Here is an 18,195-nt window from a genome sequence, read left to right on the forward strand (position 1 = left end):
TTGAGGCGCGCTTAGAGCGATTTCCGCTTCCTGCATCATATCATCACGCGCGAGTCATGCAGTATAGGTGATGCACTGTGGGACATGGCTGTCGACAAATCGGGACATTGTAAGCAGTAGATGGCAGTATACATAAATCTGAAGTAGTGTCAGTACAATATCATTCCTTTAAGAGGTGGCAACGTTACATGAAATGCATATTAGAAGATCTTGAGTTTTATCATGATATACCATTCCCTTTAAATAATTCCATATCAAAATGCAAAAAACGATACAATTTTTGCCCATCTGATTATACAGACATATTTGACCTTTCGCAAGCAGATCAACTTCACCAAGTGTTCTTCCGAAAGGACAAGAGTCCTTGTGGCTTGTGGGCTCCACTAAGAGCTCTTGAAGTCTGTTAAGAGCTTTTTCGTTTTCGGTCTCCGGATCAATATGCTCATATCGTCTTCGAGACAATTTTTCGTATAAGTGTCTCTGTTTTTAAGAAACAATATGGTCTGGTGACAATAATCTCCGCGTTCAATATCCTACACTACTGGCTATTTCGGATATGACGCCGTAAAACGCGGGTTCTTGCTTATGATATAAAGTGTAAATATGCTTCATATTTTTGTATTTTATAATATTGAATTCAATGAATAGGAGCAGGGCCTTTGTTGCCCGCAATTGCCATTTATTTACATGATTTAAACAAATCCGGCGGGTTTTTTAGCGGCATTTTACCACGTCATATCCGAATAAGCCTTAACCGAATTCTTAACTCGAACTCTGGATCAAATACTACACGATATACCTAACCCTAACCCTAAATTAAAACCCAGCTGCAACCCGATATTTGGACGAAATAGATACTGGATTATTTGTCGGTGGCGCATTCGTCGCAGCACCATTTTCCCCATCACGCTGTAAAACACTGAAAATGCACTCACAAACTAACATCGAGTTCAATGTCCTTTTTTGGTTCCCTCTACAAAGAAAAGTAGATACCGATCTTTACTTTAAACACTCGAGTATGATATCAATACACAATGCACCACTTTATCAATTACTGCAGACATATTGATAATACGAGTATCGTTGGGTTTTTGTTGTGGTGGGGGAGGGATCAATATATTCACTCTATGCCGAATTGACTATTCTGATATTGTGCATTATCATGATTATCTTACTTTCATATCCGATTCCAATACAAGCAATGTGAAGATAATTAGTAGGAGAAATTTAAAACTAACATTCTTGCACTCGTACCCATCATTCATTTTTTTTAAAATAGTACAGAGACACCTTTTTGCCATTAGTGGTTGATCGAAATTTGCACCCGTCGCTGATTATGCGTCTCATGAAGGAAAAAAGGCACGTCTAGACATTTCTAGGTGTGCTCGAAAGTGAGAATCCCTTTGAAGAAAATTTGATTAATTTTTCTCACCTCACTTGTGTCTTTTTTATATTCTCGGACACGGTGCAGAACACGGGACCCATGTCTTGAAATTTGATTTCAATTCAGAGGAAAATAGACGTGACAATCGAGAAGCAATCATTCTTGCAGTCGTGATTTGAAATTCTAGACGGTTTTCTGCTTTTCAATTCTCCCGCTCGCCATTCCCTTGATAGATCCATATCGGCCGATATCGTACCGGGCCATCGCGTGATGCTGTATGCCGACCGGAGAAGGACTAGGATAGATCCTTGCCCCTGATCGTACTTTAGACGAGAAAGAGAGAGAGAGAGAAAGAGAGAGAGAGAAAGAGAGAGAGAAAGAGAGAGAGAGAGAGAGAGGGAGAAAGAAATAGAGAGCGAGAGATAAAAAGGAGAGAAGGAGAGAGGAGGAGAGAGAAATAAAGAGAAAGGGAGAGAGAGGGAGGGAATAGAAGCAAGGTAGACAGATATAATATCTATATATAGGTAGATAGATGGATTAAGGGAGAGAAGTGGAGAGGGAGAAGGAGAGGGGGATTAATAGCATAGAAACTTTATAGAGGAATTTGGGTGGCGCTTCACCCAAACACATACGGACATAGACCAATCAAAAAGCAGAGAACTAAGTGCGAGAGAGTGATTCGGGGAGAAAAAGGGATAGAAAGAGATTCATACGAGATGGAGGAAGAAGTGAGGATGGGAGAAAGAATGGATAAGAGATAAAGACTAGATAGTAATGGAGACGAAGAGAGTGCAATCTACTGTCTTGGGAATGTAACCAATCTGGTAAAAAACAAAGAATTTTGCTTGTTTCGGTCGGATGGAGAAAACGGGTGGGGGGGGGGGGGTTAGTTTGTTGCAACGGCGATGGAAGGATGAAGGATGGTACCAGAGCAGCGAGGATGCGCCGCGATGGTCCCAGAGGAGCAATGGGGGAAACGCAATATTTTCACTAATGAACTACGGGGAGAGTTCGATGGGAGACGATAATGAGAAAGAAGATATGGTGGATCAGGGAAATGGAGAAGGGTTGGAGGAGGGGGCGTCGCCAAGTAAATTTGAAGTGGGGGCGAGTGAATGAATCAGTTTGCTCGCACACCCTCTCCCCCCCCCAAAAAAAAAAAAAAAAATAATAATAATAATAAATAAAATAGGTGATATTATTTTGTTAGCGCACAAGTGGTAAAAACTCTTCAATTATTATTACGATGACAAAAATCTAATTGAGGGTACACCTTCTTTTCCGACCAGTTTCTTCCTTCTTTTCATTAAGGGTGGAAAAAGGCAGCAGAAAAAGACGTAAAACATATGGTCAACAGTGTTTAAAGATAGGGGCGTCGCTAGCATTATTTTGAATGTGGACGTCGGTCATAATATTCAGCAATTTTGCAACCAAGAAACCCCCCCCCCCCTTAAAATAGTACCCACATTTGAAATTAGCCAAATTGGTTTTTCCTTTGACCAACATTCGAGCACCTACACCACCCCCCCCCCCCCCAACCTGGATATTAACTGCAGTATTTCTCGTATGCACTAACATTTGTTCTAGCTACACTCCTCATAAGAAACCGTGCACAATTTATTGGGGGTGTCACTTGATCTAATATCCTTTTCCACTTTTAAAAGAAGATCCCCTTTAATAGTATAGTTTATTTTTATGAAAGAGGATAGAAATTACACAATTTTTAGACCAGGAAAATTGCGTTCCCATCAATTTCTATTATAAACGTCCATAATAACTGCAAAATATATCTGAGTTTCGGATTTTTCCTCAAACTTTCACTGACCTATCTTCCTAATGAATTTGAAATCAGGATGCCTCTCCTCTTCGATAAGACCGAGTCATTATTAAGAAAAGAGAGCAGGTAATGATTTACAGGGAATAGGGTTCAAGAAAAGTTCGAATTGAGGGCAGAAGCTTATTCGGTGTTAAATTGGTTACATGAAGGTTCGGGATTCCGAAAACGAAACGGGTTTTTGTGTTAGGTGTGCTTTTGTTATTGTAATATTTTTTTTTCCTTTTAATAATTGATAATAGATATTGTATGATTCAAATAGTCTTATTTTCAAAAGATATATGTTTAATTTTATATTTCACATGTATGTACAATTTTTAATTATTGTATTATTATACTTATGTTTTTATATTGTCATTTTATTATGCAGGGCTTTCTTGAAAAGCAGATCCACTGGCTTCAAGTGGAACTGAATGAAACTACCCTGTTGAAAGAAATCATGAATAAATAAATAAATAACCCTACATCATTTGCGGAATTACGAACCTTCGGAAAATAAACCCTATTTCGACCCGGGAACTATAAACCCTATTTCCTTTTTGGATTTTTAAACCCTATAAATTTGTATTTTAGCCTTGCAAACCTTCTGAAAATGACACCTCTCGTTAGGTCTTCCCATGTTTTGTGATTTGAAGCCTTTGGTATATCTATCCCTTGATAATTACAATGTGGCCCGGGAGGTGTTGTGTGGCAAACGAGTTTAATGATGGGATTTGTCATGAGATCTACCGGTAACTGAGCAAGTGCCTCGTGGGAGCGACCGGGGTATTAAAAGGAAATCCAACCATGATTATAGACAATTATTTTGAAAGAGAGCAGAAAATCGAAGAAGCAGCAAATCAATTAATGATAATATCCTATTTTTGGTTGCGGCTCATTCTCGAGCCCCTTTAAGGTTTTAAGGGCCTCCACCAATACATTTGTACAAAAAACATACACTATTGTAGCCGTCAAGGAGTTCTTTTCCAAGCGCAGGCCTCCTCCACCCCACCCACTAATTCCAGAGCTCACGGACTTGAGCTACATACATACAACACGAAAAATCACGTAAAAATGATGGTAAAATGTAAACCGTCAACTACGAAAAGCAAGCACGTCATGCGCCGCGCGCAGACGATTTCTACAACCGCTGAAAAGCTCGGCAAGGTGATAGTGCTTTATCGTCGATACGTTAGGTCATCGCACTCGAACGCGAGCAACAGTCGGCAACGGTCGTACATCTGATGGTACTCCGTAACAACCAACCGACGAACTAAGGATACTAGATTGATAACGGCGTGTTACAGTGTGGATTGGTGCTTTTTGCAGAGTGGATTTTACTTGCGTTTTTAAGAGTAAGTATACGTCCGCGCAATTCAGTTTTATTTGGGTTTAGATTTGGAATCGCATTCCTGTTTTCATTTTCCCTTCATTTACTATTTGCATTTAAATGTTCTTGTTTTATCCTTTTTTGTCTCAATACCTCGCAAATCATGTGTTGTCCATAAATATTCTTCTTACAGAGGGTTATGTGTTTATTTTTTGCTCTAGCTATGTTGGAGTTGCTTCAGGGGGGGGGGAGAAGTAGGTCACATAAAGTTTGATATCGATGGTTTCTGCTCTTATTCTCTTAGATTTCAACCTCAAACCAGCACATCACCTATGTATTCCCGTAATCGGTACTGGATAGCACTAAAACAGAACTTAATATTTTATATATTATTATTTTAATGCTTACATGTTTTGTTTGTATTGTTTAGATGTACATGTATTTGTATTAGTATTTTAATTGTATTTGTTTCATGGCCCCTTTGTAAACCATCCTGGTTTCTGAAGTTGGGGGTTTTTCTGACAGTGTTTTAAATAGAAGGATGAATCAATCGTAAGCATTTTACCATTTTAGCTCGAATCGAGTGCCAGTATAATCAAGAAACTGTGACTGATTTTTTTATTTTATTTACTTAGCACACTGTTTGGTATTGAGAGAATGAAGTTGTAAAAAAGTAAAACATGGCATTTCTAACATCACATACATGTACGGTTTCTTTTTTCTAATACTTATTCGATATCTAAATTTTACAATTTCGTAAATGTCTTTAAGATATAACTTGGTAAAAAAATAAAGTATTTCTAGCGAACTTCTTCATATCCACGTCGATTCATGTTATTAAGATTGAATTCATATTTGCAACTGTAAACGACTTGGATGAATAAATTAATAAAGTAATAAATGATTAAAAGAAACACATTAGCCCCCCCCCCCACCCCCCCCCCCCCCGCCCATCATAACCCAACCCCTAATACCCTATACGCCAATCTCGCTTATCATTTACTGAACTGGTTTAATAGCTTTATCTCTTACGCTATTCCTAGAGTTTATCCAATGCTGTATGATGTTTCCCTGGCTAATGCGATATGATCAATCCAAATGTCACTGAGAGAAAGCTTCTCATCTTGAAAGTAATACGTGACATTTTCAAGTCATGTATTTATAGCCCATTTTATGACCAAGTGGCTGACTATTCCACCCCCAGCGTTCGAAAGGAAATGATGCCTGACTTATACGAACATCAAAGGGACATCCAACTTTAAGAGCCAACTTCTCTAAAAGAAAGGAGAAAAATGAAAAAGCAGACGGGTGAATGTCTGAATGAAATCGAACACAAATTCAGAAGGTATAACAAAACATTATAAAGTTATAATCAGTAAACGTGGATGGCCGCTTCAAATTGGCTGAATATGTAATCTCACTGTGACGTACTGCTGGACAACGTTACCATTTGTCACAACATACAATATGAAAAAATGTCAACAACAAAAAATGTATGACTTAGGAGGGTCCTTTTTTTACAGGACCTATATATAATTATATGCTTTCCATAATATATTTGAGTAGTGCCCCTAGGGAGAACGCATTTGGAAGAAAAACATAAATTAAAGGTAATACAAAGTTTTGGGAAATTTTGAAAATTGGGTGGATAGTGATTCTTTACAATTTTGATATATTTGGATGCCCCTGTAGATGTATGATAAGCACTAAAACATTTAGCTCCTAAAACCCTTCTGCTTTCGAGAAAAATTAAATATAACAATTTACCGGTGCTCCCGGTAAATTTTGTCAAATTTTAAATAGCGCCTTCGGCCGTACAATGGTAGCTGCGACCATGAAAATCTCAGAATAAATTGTAGTCGTGATATTTGATTTTCAAACGGAAATAGCTAATCGGTCGATTTTAGTCAAGAAACATTGTTTTAGAGTGTGTGTGTGTGTGTATTGGGTTTTTACAGACGTGTATCAATCAGATATGATTATTTACGTCTGGGACCGACCTTTAAACGTCACCATCCGAAAGACGTGACTCAGTTTCGAACCTGCGTCCTCGGCTGAATCAGTTTGTAACTTCCACTTTTTAGCTGGATTACAGGCGCACGCCACAACGCCTAGTTAGAGCTTAATTAATATCTTGACCTGGAGAGGGAGCTATACAACATAAAACGTTTATTATTTCATAACTTGAGACTCAATTTCAACCGCGACAACGATTACTGAATATTGTAGGATCGCATATGCTTCCAATATGTTCATTTGAACCAAATTCATGACCCCATACCAAAACTTTGTATTACCTTTAATGATATTTTTGCACGACAAATGGGAGAATTGCCCATGACTACGTTGCAATCAACTGACCAAAATGACAATTTGATATTTGCATAGAGTGAGTGATATCACATTTCAAACGTTCACAATATTCTTATCATTGATCGGATCTATTTCAAACTTTCGCCTTTCTGTTTCTCTTTCATTTTCCTGCTTACACACAATAGAAATTATTGCAAAGGTTTAGTTACCTTTGATATAATTGTACGCTCGCTATATATGGTTGTTGCACGCGCGGATGCATGCGATCGTTCATTTTACCCATTTACGTTTCATTTAAAACACTCTCTCGAAGCTTTTGACATTTAGTATACTCAAGCTATGTTTAAGCCTATTCTTTGTTCCACAATTTTCTATGTGTAATTCACGCGATCATACAACTTAAAATCTTTGAGTATGATGATCATCTTAAATATAAATCAACTCGATGAAAGTATTTTGTGTAATCCTGTTTTTGTCCACTCGAAAATTAATCTAATATCTTTGGCCACACCCAGCTCGTCTATTTTCCACTTTGATTATTACTCTTTCTGATGATCATTTTAGTCATCAGACCCTTGCTTTCTTTTTTTTATAAATACACCAAAATAGATTTTCTACCATTAAGAGGATGTTTGATAAAATGGCAAGTCGACAAATTAAACAAAGGAAATAGATAGAGTAAAATACAAACTAGGCAGTGGTTCATCCAGAAGAGTTTGTAAGCTGGGGCGGAATGAAAGAAGAATTTACCTCTCGACTATGAAGCATTATCATGACATAGAAAGTAAAACAACGTTTCATTTGATATAACATTCATTGCTGTAGGCCAAATAATATCGTCTTGCAGTACAATAAAGGGACTCTACTTCGTCAAAATTACGACTTCGTCTGCTGCCCAAGGAAACTCCCATTTTGTCGAAATTTCCCTCCAAAACTTCCGGGTTGTGACGTATTGCACGGAGAACTGATGTAGCGCGTAATATGCGATACACGTCAATCATGGTGTACTGCTAACTGTTTGGTTGTAAGTATTGTTCCTCGAAAACTATGGGGAAATCGTTTCATTCGTTTCCAGACCCACACAATCGCAATGAAATATTCAAGCTATGGGTAGCAGCTCTAAAGGTGGAGAAATGTCCGGACACAAAGTACAAGTTACGACATGACAAACGATGTGATCTGCAAGGATCATTATTTGTTACAGTTTTACAGCAGAGAAACGTACGTGCGCAATAGCTGTCGTCTCCATGCTATACGTCACAGGACGTGCCGTGCGCAAACACCATGGCGACGTCAAAAAAAAAAAGAAGAGCTACGTCCTGCCTTCGTCAAATGTACAATGTTTTATGTTCAGAAAATGTTTTAAATGGCCTATAAACTGAAATTAACATGCAGTCTGAATGGCAGCCCACTTTGCCGTAGACCCTACTGCACGATGCATTGATTTTCGCTGAGGAGGAGTGGCCCGGCTTCGAAAAAGGACGGACGCCAGCTTTATCTTTAATACGCTTGATACGCCACGTTTGTAGGCCAAATGGGATAAGATGGCCTGCGAAACCACCCCCCCCCCCCCGATCAAAAAGTAATATCCCGCTTGTGGAAGAAAAACAAAACCGTTGCGCAAGAGAATTTGATTAATCGTAACGCTGATCAAAAAGATATTGCCAAGTCGCAAATCAACCCTTTGAAAAAATTCGCCGATGCTCTTCTTCAGCTATTTGCAAATGGCTGTCTCCCCGAGTCAGTGACGGATGTATCATATTTGAGAGGTAAATAGCCGAAGAGAAAGGAGATGATTATACTGATATTCGTGCGGGAATTGCGATATATTTGCTGCGTTATACTGGAGTAAGAAATTGAACCGTGTGACTGGATGGCGCCGAAAGCATCGGTATATCCGGATTTTGCCCGGATTTTTACTGCGGTTGTTGTCGTTTCTTTGATCGGGTTAGAAGTATTTGGAAGGAAGTCTTAATAATGTGTACCCGCAGTGTATGATGCATGGCACTTCCTGTATTAAAGAAACACACAAAACAATGCAAAATACAAAGCCTGCCTGATGGTGTTAACCTCTGTTTTGTAGATTAGAAAAGAAGAAGGAGGAAAAAAAATCGAATCTGCCTAACAGATCGTGTCCAATAAGAGAGAGAGAGAGAGAGAGAGAGAGAGAGAGGGAGAAAGAAAGTGACAATGTTATAATTTCAATTTCAAATGGGAAATGTGTCATTTCAACCATACGAAAACTTACTGTCAACAATATGGTGTCATACACTGGCGCTGCATCAACTATCTGAAGACTTTGAATACAGTTTCATGATTTAAGGACAAGTATGTTTATATGTTACAGGAAGACCCTCTCAAATTCACAAGATGGCGTAACAGGTGCCGGTTTTAGTTGTTTGGTATTTTATTCTAAGGGGTGGGGCTTCTTCCCCGGGCATCATCTCTCTTCCCGTCTCGTATGTCTTTGGAAATATCCAAAGTTTCAGGGTGATCAATTTGAGTGATTGAAGAAATTTCATATCCATTTAATCGGTAACTTTGTATATTAAATCCCCACTGCACTACTTAAAGCTACTTGCGCCCTCTATATAGCAAACAATGCCTAATCAGTGACCATAATTGGTCCTCCATGGTCCCCCTTTTCTATGTTAATTGAGAGCTGAGTTGATGAGATGACCACCTGTCAGTGACCCTGCAGGGAGGTCTAATCCCTCCTGGCCAAACTAGTGCAGATGGGATTTTAAATAATTTTCGAACTAATGACTTCCTCTGTTTTTGTTGTTGTTCTTGTTGTCTATCTTGTTGTTCTTCTATTTTGAATGACGTATTGACCGATCGTGCGACCAAAGCCCAAAGGCACTTATTGATATATTGTTTATCGGTTATTGCTCCCTCGTCATTAATATGGCAATCACGTTCTGTATCTCCTCTCTATGAATGTATTGTATTTGTTTTTTATCAACATTTATCTCCTTCTCAACAGTACAATATGAAACACAATGTATATATAAATTTATGTAACAATTATTTCAACATAGAGTATACCGTAAATAATTCAGATACGGAAGGAGGCGAAAACCCGGAAAGCATAGCTTGAGTTGGGAACGCCCAAAATAAGTCAACACAGTTACCGAGAGAACATTATAGATATTATTATGAAAATTGCATTTTATATAACAGAACGTTAATAGGAAAGAGATGATCACACTACGAGATGATTATACTGCATCATTCCACCGGTCGTTACACTGTTTGGGATGTGTATGGCATCGCCGCAAAGTTATCAGATTGTGAAGGTAATATTGCTGAACAATTTCGATTTCAAGGGGAAAGTAGAAGGTACTAGACCGAGAGGAAAGCCGATAACCAACTGGGAGGAGTACATGAAGACCTGGAGTGGAATGACACTGCAAGAGTGCACTAGGGTGACGGATAGCAGAGATGTGTGGATAATGTTGCAATCAACCTATGAGCTGGAAGAAGATACCAGGGGGTGTTTCACAAAGACTAAGATCGACGACGTTACCAAGTCCCTTCAAGTTGGACTTGAACTATGGCTGGCCATTCATGCCATTGGTTACTTTCACCATTATGATCTTTAGGTGATATGTTTTCCTTTTATAATGAAATTTTTTTTTTTTAAAGTAAATTTTGTAGATTAGTGACCACGATTTGTACGTCCCTTGAGAAACCAATGCCATGAACTAGTGGCATGAAAAGCCTGCCATAGTTCAAATCCAACTTGAGTCGATCTTAGTCTTTGTGAAACACCCCCAGGATTGGTATCAGTCTTATGTATACGTATGATAGTATGTGGACGTTTGAGCGGGTATGGGTTCGTGCGACATAGTTACAGGCAAAGTTTTTAAACAAAGTTAACATTTGGAAGTGGTGAATACTAAAAAGTATCTCACAGTTTCCCACGCTCCATCATTCTGGCCATAATAACAGTTCCGGTTGCCGATTGTTAATTCAATAAAATTAATATCATAATCTTCACCAAAAATTGTTGTAATGAGTTCTAAAAATGATCATAGCCAAACATGAAACTGTATTTATTATTGTTTTGATTTTTACCCTTGTTTTGAAGAATTCTCTAACACTTTATAACTTTTTCTCGGCAATAGTCATATTTTCATAGGAAAATATGATTAAGGGGAATGGTTATTCTATAGATAAGCTTGCACTATACCAATGAAAAGTCTAAACGGTGCAAGAATCATACATGAAACGAAAGGGAATTTGTTTGGATGCACGTTACGAATATCAATGGAACATCTTGCTGCACTGAAAAAATAATTAAACCTGGAGAAGTTGGTTTTACTATTACAGAGGTTGTTTTGTAGAACCATCTCTTTTCCATACATGTATATAAGAAGTACATAATCAAATGTCTAAATTTAACCCATCCAATTTCACTATCAATTTCCGATCTCGAATTTGTCGAAGACGAGCCAGTTCTAAACTATCAAGATTATGGTAGGGTCTAATTTTTGGCCAAAATCTGCTTGTCTCTCTGCCTAAACTTTACAGAAGGATCGATATTTTTTAAGAACAAATAAAAGAGGAAGAGGGGAGGGGACTGAGTTGAGTTCTCTCATCATCTGTCAAGAAGGGGAAAAAAGGAGTGAGTAGACCTACGATGCGACTTTCTTTGAAGAATGAGTGAAATAGGACGATGTTGAGGAGTAAATATGGACACAGGGAGAACAAATTGCGTTCACTCGATGCATTACGCCTAGTTTTTAATTCACGTGGGAATATTTGAGGCAGCGGCAGGACATTGCTTTTTCTAGCGACAGCGAGCGAGGAAGGCAATTACATTATCCCCGGAGAACCCTGGTGTAATTAACGGTTATTCTCGCGGTCTCCCGCTCAGGCTCAGATACATGTTCCATCCATAACTGCCATGATAAGTCAGTGGGTGTAATGAGCTCTTTGAATGTTAGCATGAAAATCGATATATAGAGTAGCGTGGGTTTATCCACTGAGGGACGCTGGTTCGGGAAGGAGGAGCAGGGACGGAATGACCATGTGAATCAGGGGGAGTTTTCCACCATGGGGTTTGAGGATCGGTTGATATGCAAAATTGGACGGTTGCACCGGAATTCCCCGATCGAATGTGAGTCCTAGACCGCCGTAGTAGCAGTAGAAGTAGTAGTAGAAGTAGTAGTAGTAGTAGCAGTAGTAGTAGTAGTAGTAGTAGCAGTAGTAGTAGTAGTAGTAGTAGTAGAAGTAGTAAACTAGTATAATAATAGTAGGCTCAGTATTTCAATAGTAGTGATGGTAAAATAACCTTACAATTTGATATTTTGTTTTCTTTTTCCTAGTCAAATTATTTTTGAAGTTATACCCGTTAAAATTTTGTACCCCCTTTTGGAAAATCTTTAAATCGTTAATACGCCCCCTAAAGACCATTAAGTGTCTTTCCTTTTGAGTTAAGATTCATTGTACAAAAAAGATTATTGGCAATAATCCATAATGGGGCTCCTGATTTCCCGATAGGCTAACATCATTAGATTTGATGGATCGTATCCGTAGTAAATTACGTGTGAAACAATTAATGGTTAGGGTGAGTTCAGATCTTCTGAAGATTAAGGTCATGTTCTTGCAGATAATAATAAACAACTTTTGAGGAACCGCCACAAGCCTTTCTCGTGGATGTAAAAGAGCAATCCAAACCTTGTTTTAAGTTCATTTTTATGAAAGCGGACACATAATGGCGAAAGTTTTTTTTTTTTTAATTGGACCAAAATATAAAAAAGTTATGAGTGTTTGAAATAGGTTTTGTCAGTGGATTGTGCATCCTTCCACCGTTCTCCCCTCCCTTTTTCGCCCCATTCCCTCTCTCTCTCTCCATCTCTCTCTCTCTCTCTCTCTCTCTCTCTCTTTTATCGCTCTCTCTCTCACTCTCTCTCTCTTTCTCTCTCTCTCTCTCTCTCTCTCTCTCTCTCTCTCTCTCTTTAATATGCGTTGTCTCGTTTCGATCCGAGATGGGGTGGTCGGTAAATGCTGTCACGCTTCTGGAGCGGTTTGACCGTAAATACTGACACAAATGGGTACTGCGTGCTGTATGCGTGGTTAGACATTATTTTGGGGGAAACCCCCTCCAAATTGCATGGACTAAGGCAGGATGCATGCAAGAGTGCATCTTTTAATTTTGGCGTTTATTTTAGGGAAGACATGGTGTCGACTGCCGGAAAAAAAATCGCTCGAAGACAGGATTGTTTACTGATTACATTTTAAATTCGCTTCGCAAAGAAATTAAAATTCTACCTACCCCAAAACACTTTTGAAGGATTGGATTGAATTCGATTTCAAAGCAGCTTTCCAGGATGTTGCAAATTTAAAGTTTGTCTCAGGTTTATTATATGCAGCCACAGTTGAATGTACATGTAATAATAGCGAATGGGGCATGTGTGCGACGGGTAATCACGTTAGAGATTAACGTGATATCCATGTACAGGATGTAAAATGGAGAAAAAAAATACACCATTATTTGAAAAGAACAGTAAATAATTCGGCTCCATCTGCAGCTGAAATTTCAACAGAATTCTACTTCTGTATGCTTTTATTACGTTACCATGAATATCTGGTTTGAAATTTGTTTTGAATGATAAAACGTTTACTTACTAACCCTTTGCCCATTTACTTCCAATAATTGTGAGGACCAGAACATTGACTCATATTCCGTATCGCATCGGACACCCCGTTTCAATCTACGATTCATTTTAAAAGGTATTGACAGAGTGTCGGGGGGAGGAGCTAAAAAAAAACGATCGAAAATTCCGATTTCATGTCCTCCCCTGAGACCCTTTTGGTTTGCAATCCATTGCGTCTAATCAATGGTTGGACGAGATACTCACGAATAACCTGTCCATACGGTTATTTTTCTCTCTCTCTCCTCTCTCTCTCTCTCTCTCTCTCTCTTTCTTTCTCTCCGTTCGCGTTGAAATTCGTCATCCCTCTTTCCGCCCCCTGATGTGACCATCGCATGTAACAGAATTCCAATACTATCTTTGGTACAAGCTCGCTGATTGGCTGTTGATTCACTTGGGGCGTCATTGAGAACGCCCGTAGATTTGGCCAAAAACCGTTCTGGATTTCAGTACATCAGCGGTCACTCCGCCGTTACTATAGTAGCTTCTCGATTTTGCACAAGAACCGCAGATTCTCCGTCCGCGTTGAACTTGCAAAAACTCCCTAATGGACACGACATCCAATACCTAGATTTGTGTCTGGACCTATATCGACTTCCACTAAAGTATCGGTTTATCTTTACTATCCTTACGATTTGAGACAGCTGGATTGCATTATATAGCACCAATGGTAGGACGTGATACTGACGATCATCCGGTCAATAATTAGATTCATTGTCAATCTGTAACCAGTAAAAAACACAAATTATTTTTACCCAAAGTAGCGTTTTGTCGCTATTAGGGACTTTCAGATTCTGCACGACGAGAACGCGGAATGCCCTTTTAAGGCAATGTGACGTCACTGCCAGTGCCTTAAAAGGACTTCACATTGCCTTAAAAGGGCAGTCCACGTTCTCGTCGTGCAGAATCTAAGAGTCCCTAATATCCGTGAACTGACGACAGGTGGCGCATTGGCACCATGTGCCACCCCATTTTCCTCTCACTAACTCTCTCTCTCTCTCTCTCTCTCTCTCTCTCTCTCTCTCTCTCTCTCTCTCTCTCTCTCTCTCTCTCTCTCGTGGATCCTGTATCAATGGTTTGAGATGAGCTCCTAAAAGAGGAAAAGAGAGAGAGATTATTTGTATGGAAAGTGCCTAAAATCCTGTTCCTTTCTTTCTCTCTCTCTCTCACTCGCGATCCATCTTTCCCCTTCTCTTCTCTCTACCCTTCCTCGGTGATTGGCGCCTTTTCTTCCATCTCGACCCCTTTAAGCTGCCCTTTTTAAAGTGTGACAATTGGATGCAAACACGGTGCTGTCACGGTGCTTTCAGTTTGATGAGGGGAAATAGGTTTATGATCATGCGCTGACTGTATCGGGTACAAGTAAAGATATGTTTTGTCCGGGGATGGGTGTGTGAGAAAAGAAAGTAGGCTAGATGTTGCTAGATAGGATTTCCGTGCAATTATATTTAAAAATAGCGTTGTCACGTTGCCTTCGCCTTGATGAGGAAAATAGGTTTATGATCACGTGCTGAATTTAAATGGTGATAGGGAGTAAATGTAAAGTTATATGCACCTCTGCGGTAGGAAGGTAGATGATGGAGGTGTATGAGGTCTGAGGTCAATTGCTTAGCTTTTCAAAGAGGTTTTTGTCTTATTATATTATAAATATAATAATGAAAATAACATATTCATTAGTAAAGCGCAATAACTATGTGGATATATTCTACTGCGCTGCAAGAGCTCGTAATTGCTGTGTTATACATACTACATGTACAAGTGAGTGTTCAGTCTTGATTTACAATCTTCTAGTGATGGGGCTTTCCTTATTTCTAGTGGTAATCTATTCCATAATCTAGGGGCAGCACAAAGAAATGACCGGTCTCCAAGGGTTACTTTGGTTTTATATGGGGGTATTTGCAACATAAATGTGTCTTGTGTACTACAAAACAGCTAATGCCAGGGTAATAATCGGGAGCGCCAAGGAGTGTAACGTATGACAGACATGAGCGCTATACAAGAACCCACTTTTATTATTATCATTATTATTATTACGAAGGTAACGATCATGAGTTTAGAGCTCAAACTATCATTAATATTAACCTATGTAGTAGGTGACCGGTGATGATTATCCTATCGGTTTGTTTCAGGTGTTATTATCCTTTTGGGGCAGTTGTCCGTGGAAAGTTGTAATACGCTAATAATAATGTTGTTTACCCCGGAAAACCTCAGTATCATCAATGGTCTTCTTCCTGAGGGTCCTGCAGTTATTATTACCATGGAACTAGCCAGGTAGCCATGCTAAAACCGGGGTGGAGAGTGGCAAATATGGATTAATGTCTTTTCAAATGACGTTTGTGCCTGGCTGGGATTCGAACCCTTAACCCTTTGATTGAGAGTCAAGTAAATGAACCACTACACCACGACACCAGAGAAGTTGTCTGAAAATATATATCGGATGGTGATAGTTTGGGCCTAGTTGTCCTCATACCAGCTTATAGGCACTCGTTCCATATACCAATCTTACATTGCAGACTATACAGGGGGTGTTGCACAAAGACTAAGATCGACTCTAAGTTGGACTTAACTGTGGTTGACCGTTCATGCCACTGTTTGCTCTCAGCATAATGATCTTTAGATAATACTTTTTCCTTCAATAATGAATTATCAAAAGATGTAAATTATGTAGATTTGAGACCATAATTTGTACGTCCCTTAACCCTTACTGTACTGGGCTATTTTGAGCACCCCCCCCCCCCCCCTATGATCTCGGCCGTCGAATGTCCGATGAACACGAAAATTTGCATATTTGTAGATATTTACGTAAGGAACAAGACTGTATAATTAGTTTTTTCCTTATATGCAAATTTTTGTCGTTATAGCCTAATTAATTATGCAAAATGCTAATTTTATGCATTTTACAGAAAACACTACAAATTTGTCCGTAGACTTGTGAAGAATCTTGAAAATGTATTGAATAAATTTTTCCTTCATCTCAAATTCATGAGGTTTCATTATTTTTATGATATTTGAAAATACATAGGTTAATTTGCATAATTTATGAATACGCAAATTACGCATTCATGAATATCAAATCTGGAACCATATTTAGGGAACTAGGATCATTACAAAAATTGTCAGACTCCACTTTTAGAATGTTTTAACTCATTATTCATATGAAACATCTTTTCTAACACAAAATAATTATTTGATGTAATTAATAATGATAATTTATGCAAATTTGATGCGATTCCCCCCCCCCCCCCCCCCCCCCAGTACAGTAAGGGTTAAGAGACCAATGTCAGTAAATGGTGAGAGCAAACAGTGGCATGAACAGCCTGTCATAGTTAAGTCTAACTTAAAGGCCGTCTGTACTAGTATGGCTAGGAGGGATTAGACCACGCATGGTTGTCACTGACAGGTGGCTATCTCATCAACTCAGCTCTCAATTAACATAAGAAAAGAGGATCATGGGGGACCAGTGGTCACCGATTAGGCCTTGTTTCTATTTAGAGGGAGCAAATAGCTACAAGTAGTACAGTGGGGTTTTAAAATCGATCTTCGTCTTTGTGAAATATTCCACTGGTTCATGTTGTTATCAACAGATTATGCGCAGACAGGTAAAGTGCGTTTGTCGAAAATGATCTAACGATTATTCAATTGCGTCTGTTCAAATCCGTTCCGATTTCAGCGCTAACGATCCTACCCTGCGGCACATTCTGTAGCTACAACACAAACATACAGGCAGGTACGGCTCTAGACGAATATTTATTACGGGGGGCCATGGGATGGGAGGCTGTTTCACACATTTTTATTTGATCGTCAGACAATAAATTGGCGTCGTTTCATGCGCTGACTGTGTGCGGGTACAACACTAACACCGAACTGGAAATCAACATTTGCTTAATCCCCAGGGGCTAGTGTTAGTGAATGGGACATTTGTACGTAAAATATTAACACCAGCCATAAAGGTCTGTTTAGCAGACGACAATTTTGCAAAATCCATAACACTACCGGAAGTTGGCGATATTCAGAGGTCAAAGCCTTAACACCAGCTGATTTCCATTTCGGTGTTTAGGCTGGTGTTAGTGTTTATTAAACACTAACACCAGCCTTAAACACCCAACTTGAAATCACTCAGTGTGGGGGCTTGGGGATTCTTGTGTTCATTTTAACATGTACCTCGCTTAAATTCATTAAAATTTATGTTTTGTTTTTTTTGGGGGGAGGGGGGGCTGGGCTTGAAGCAATTTGGGGAAAGTTTGAGACCCCACCCCCTTCTAGATTGACACGGCGTATGTGGTATTTTTGTATAGACGCCCCCCCCCCCCCCCTCTCAACAAATTGAAATGTAAGCTCCTATTACCAACCATGTGAAAGATATGTTTTGACTAATACTTGATGATACAAATTTGCCGGGAAACCGCCTACTTATTCATATATTCGGTAAATTATCATATCTATCCGGTCTGGATAGATATAGCGTAGTCACATATACATCTTTCTGTGTACAGTGCTTGTAACTTTACCAAGACTGGGCCAAATTTCTTATCATTTTGATGATTTCATAATCTTGCAGTACACACCAATACTGATATGCTAGATGATCAACCTTTTTCTGATCGATTCCGCAATGTTTCTTTCTGACCAGAACTGAACTATACCTTTAATCCCTCCGTGTTGGCAATGCTGCGAACATTGGATTTCTCGTCGT

At 39.1% G+C, this 18,195-nt stretch overlaps 1 protein-coding gene across 1 annotated transcript in view; it reads left to right on the forward strand.

Annotated features, from left to right (window-relative positions):
* Positions 1-4,414: 4,414 nt before the first annotated feature.
* The window catches only part of LOC105445753, a 44,538-nt gene continuing 30,757 nt past the window's right edge, over positions 4,415-18,195 (forward strand). Inside the window, exon 1 of the mRNA XM_030980077.1 lies at positions 4,415-4,552. The gene's annotated coding sequence lies outside the window, so the exon portion shown is untranslated. The remainder of the gene's footprint in view (positions 4,553-18,195) is intronic.

This window comes from Strongylocentrotus purpuratus, unplaced genomic scaffold (genome assembly GCF_000002235.5).
Source record: "Strongylocentrotus purpuratus isolate Spur 01 unplaced genomic scaffold, Spur_5.0 spur5_scaffold_10, whole genome shotgun sequence".
Lineage (NCBI taxonomy): Eukaryota > Metazoa > Echinodermata > Echinoidea > Camarodonta > Strongylocentrotidae > Strongylocentrotus > Strongylocentrotus purpuratus.